Source organism: Aulonocara sp. 'chitande type north' Nkhata Bay, linkage group LG20, assembly GCF_057382095.1.
Source record: "Aulonocara sp. 'chitande type north' Nkhata Bay isolate Kocher_YH1m ecotype deep benthic linkage group LG20, A_spYH_male_GT1.1, whole genome shotgun sequence".
NCBI lineage: Eukaryota > Metazoa > Chordata > Actinopteri > Cichliformes > Cichlidae > Aulonocara > Aulonocara sp. 'chitande type north' Nkhata Bay.
In genome coordinates this window covers 5,705,157-5,710,016 of record NC_141363.1, presented here as the reverse complement: position 1 = coordinate 5,710,016, position 4,860 = coordinate 5,705,157, and positions in this window count along the sequence as shown.

Genomic DNA, 4,860 nt, shown 5'->3' with positions numbered 1-4,860 from the left:
ACTTGCTGGACAGTTGGCCCTTCTGCTTTGGCTTCTTTTAGTGATCACTAGAGCTAATATTTCTACAGATACTTAATTTTTGATCATGGGGTTGCACAAAGACCGCTATCATGTTATTAGAGGAGATGGCAAAAGTACACAAGTAGAAATACTTGTGTTTAAAAAATACTCTAGTTAAAGTTGAAGTGCTGATTCAACATATTTATTCAAGTAAAAGAGGAAAAAGTATAGGCTCTGAAATTTAGCAGACACATTTAGTAAGAAAGTTGCTCTCTGAAGGGCATTTCTACCAGCTAGTTTTATCCAAAGCTAATCCAACCTGATGCTAAATTAATATAATAATAAAATAATATTAGTAAAAAACTTTTTTTCTCTTTCTTTTTACTGTGCCTCCACACTTCAACAGTACAGGCTGTGATCAGCTGACCTGCTCTTACTGCTGCTCTGAGGTTTACTGCTCTTTATTGATTTACACAGCTGAATTTAGCAAGATGTAACCCACTATTTCAATTAGTATCAAGCTCGGCTTGCCAAAAAATATATCCAGCAAAATTACATGGTCGGTGTAAATGGCTGCATTAATAATAAATGAGTCTGGAAAATAATACACAAAATTCACAAAATATTCACATAAATAAATAAAGTGTCCCGGGTACTTAAATTTAATAATCGAAATTTTAATCATATACGTAGTAGCTTAAATATGAATGTTGCAAAAACTTATTTTTACTCAATGATTATTTCTCATATAGATTATTGTTTGACGTCTTGGTCACTTGCTTGTCCAACAACACTTAAAATTATTGAAAATATTTATAAAAGAAGTTTAAAATTACTTAACAAAAAATTGACTTCCTATCCCCACTGTCATGTGTTAAAAAACATAAATTATTGAACTTCAATAATTTAGTGAAACTTAAAAGAGTGTGCTTAATATATAAAGTTTTACACTCCCTTGCTCCACCACCACTAAAGGAGTTCATTAGGCGTAAAGAAAGCTTAGAAAGGACCACTCGAGCCACAACCTGCTGAGACTTGTTTATACCCCACAGACGGACAGCATTTGGGCAGAACGTCCTCTCTATCCAGGGTGGCCACTGGTGGAACAGTCTTCCTCAATCCATTAGAGAATGCTCTACATTCAAATTGTTTAAGATACAGGTTAAAAATTGGTTATGGACAAATCAAGTGTGTGATCATGTATAAGTTGTATAGTTTTAATGTTTTACTTGGGAATAGAATGGTATGTATGTGTGAGTTTGGTGATGGAGTTCTTATTATGTATAAATTATGAACTTTTTTATGAATTAATATGTCCATTTTCTGGACAACAGATGGAAATTAGCCTTTGGCTATAATCTGGTATGTTTACATTCATGTAACTTCTTTTTTACATGTATGTTCATTAACATCCACTGTCCCAAATAAATAAATTAAATTTTATGTGTCCTGTGTGTAAAGGCCTTAAGAATTAGCCAGCTATTGTGACTAGCTATGCTAACCTGCTGCACTCAGTTTATTATGGTGCTTTAAAGCCACACTGCTGCAGAGACAAAGGAAATAAACAACCACAAATATTTTCATCACCTCCAAAAGTAGGAAGAATAAAATACACATGAGCAAAGACAACATTTTAGGCACTAACAACAGATACTCAGCACCACTGTAGTTAGCATCCGAGGGTAGTTGTTACAATAGTAATAGCCTACATAATCAAGAGTGTTGGGGTCTTTACTTTAAAAAGTTGTGTATTACGTATTGCTTGTTGCCTTATTATTATAATACAAAACGTAAAACACATTGCAAAATAATTTATTACACTACTTTCATGTTACTCTGTAACACTTCATATCAATTACCACTTTAATTGTACAAACAAGTACAGATACTGCTCATCGTTGCCTTTGTTGAACATCATGCTGAGCTGGGGTTGGCATGCATTCACCTTTAACATCACTCTGGATTCTTGGTCAGGTTTGTTTTAGCATCCTGTCTGTGCAAATGCAAATAGCTGATCCTGTATTTGCAGTGTAATGCAGTTGTTTCTGTCTTGGACTTGGTTTGCACTTCACTGTCACAGCAACAAGGTAATGTTCATATATCCATGATTCAAATGTTACAGACTGCTCCTTTTTCCTCCTACCTGGCAACACACTGAACTCTGCTGAATAGAAAAAGCATGGCTGATGTTATTTTTGTTAGTTTTTTTATTTCTATATGCCCAATCCTGCAGATAAATGGATAACCTGTGTAACACAAGTAATGACATAATAACTGTATACTATATAATTACTGACATAATAACGGTAATCTGATTGCTAAATTTAGTACAATTATCTGTTACAGTACTGCATTACTGAAAAGTAATCTATTGTTGTAACATATTGTAGCATATTACACTCCACACCGCTAATCAAAACTTGCTTCCAACCACTGACCCATCACTGTCAGTCTGAGTTACTCTGCAATTAAAGGGATCATTGCAATCTGGCCCACACACCAGTGCTAGGTTCGGTTTTGAAGTAGTGTATTTGCATGCAGCGACATACTCTAATTTTGACAGCAGCTGTGAACAAACAGAGTGGCTAGTCGTTCATGCAACGTGCTGAATTCATATTGCATTTGGGCGAGACAGACCTTACAAAGCTAACTGGCAGACAGAGTAAGAAAACCTTGTATTGCCCACTAAGTCGGTGCTCCTAAAAGGACGTAACCTCATGTCAAAAACCTGATATTTAGCATGCAGACATGAGCGTGATATCCATCTAACAACTCTTAGCAAGAACACAAATCATCATATCAAAGTGGTCCCTTTCTAAAAAGCATTCAAAGACATCAACAGGTACAGTTTGAATTTTCCAGAGTGAACAAGCTATGAAGCGTGACAATGTGAGTGACAAGGATGTGATAAATTCTGTGCAGTGATGTTTGATTAAACAAATGAGAGGAATAAGACTGCAAACAGAGTGGCGGTTCTTTTCCAAGCTGCTATTTCACCTCATGAATGTCAATGAGGAGGTGGTGCGAGGTTATATATAGTCGAAGATTGAATGCTGGGTCTATCCCTCTGCCTGATAATGCCCCTCTGTTTGTCTTCATGTGTAGATGGAGAGATGTTTACGCTTACAGCTACAGAGCCCTAGCATCACGCTCAGCTCTCCCATACAGAAAGAGGCAGAAAGAGTAAAGAGAACGAGAGGAAGGCTTAGAAATAGAAGGACAACGAGCCTGAGTTATATTTGTAGAAAATGCCTGTAGCAGGCACGCAGACACAAATACACTCACATGCAGATAACTCAGTAGACAGTGTGTGGGCCATGCCCTTCCTGTGACGCCAGCTCAGTGGACACACACAGCATGCAGGAGTCATCCCTGGCTGCCATGGATAATTACCATAATGACTGTAAAGGCCCAGACCTCCAGACCACTGTAAAAATAGCCCACGAGCATATACAATACCAAAATACTAACTGATGTCTTATTGAAATAAAAATTAGACAAGTGAGGCATTGATGTGTGGCATCTCACTAATCCCGCCATCTTTTTGACATTGTGAATATTATTCATGGTCAGCAGTCAGAATTAATGATGATGAAAAAGCCTTCCATAAACTGTATATAGTACAGGCTCATATACACAAAAACTTGTATTTCTTCACAAATGCTGAGATATTACCTCAGTGCTCTCTAGGACATACCTGCAATTGCCCTGCCAACGTTTTTCAAAGGGTAAATAATCTTGAAGCTTCACAGATCATACAGAGCTGCTGAATAATGCATGCTCAAAATTACAGTTGCCGCGATAGCCGCCTCAGTTGTATCACCGCACCTCTCTCTCTCTCCTATTGATCACGGCCCATAATTCCCTCTGTCTAAAAAGCGGGATGTCACAGGAAAGACTCCGATAGGATATTCTGCTTTGTCATCCTTGGGAGAAAAAAAATGAGTCCCCCTGTCTGCAGTCTCACTGCAAGTGAAAATTGCACACTCCACCAACCCAAGGATACGAGCTTTGGAAATAATGCCTGTGGAAAAGCCTGAAATAACACTCGGAATACATACGTACCTCTGCTTTGGTGATTCTCTGTGTTGAACCATCCTCATTGCTTGGTTTACTACACATTACTTATGTCTATGGTTTTCTATAACCCTCAGCAGGATGAAGTCCATAAACAAAGCCATTATTTATGACTGTGGGCAGCTCACAACCAGTTCAAGTGAACATGGAAACTCCGCAGTTTATTTAAAAAGACCAACTGATGATGATGATATAGCTTGAAAAATAGCTCAAATCCAACTAATTCCCATAAAATATAAATGATTTTCATGATGTTTGACCTTGTTTTTATTTGTTTGTGTCAAAAACGTTTCAATAACATGTATTTTGCACTTTTTTTTAAATGCACAGTAAGCTTCCTCTTGAAATGCCTGAAATTAAAAGGACTGTGTGGTAAAACATGGGGTGGCTTTTATTGTGAAGCATTCACTGCAGAAGCAGTGGGGTTTTTTGTTGTTTGTTTGGGGGAGATTAGCAGTGAAAGGTATTTGACCAAACTGAAAAGAAAAAAATTGCAACCATTTTCAGAATCTTTTTATTTATCTTTAATAAATGTTTTAATAATAATTGTAGGAAACTGCATGAAGGATTGGAACTCCTCAGCAAAATAACCAACCCCCTTCACTGTGCTCTGCTGTTGTGTGGAAATCGGCTTGCACTGCGCAGCAATTATTGATCGACTTCTTTACTAATATTGTGAGTTTGTTCGGTTGTCTTGTAAACCGATACAGTACTAGTTCTTCTGTTGTATTCTGACAAATCAACTGCTTGCAGGGATTGTTTTCTGCCTCCAGAATTGCCTTC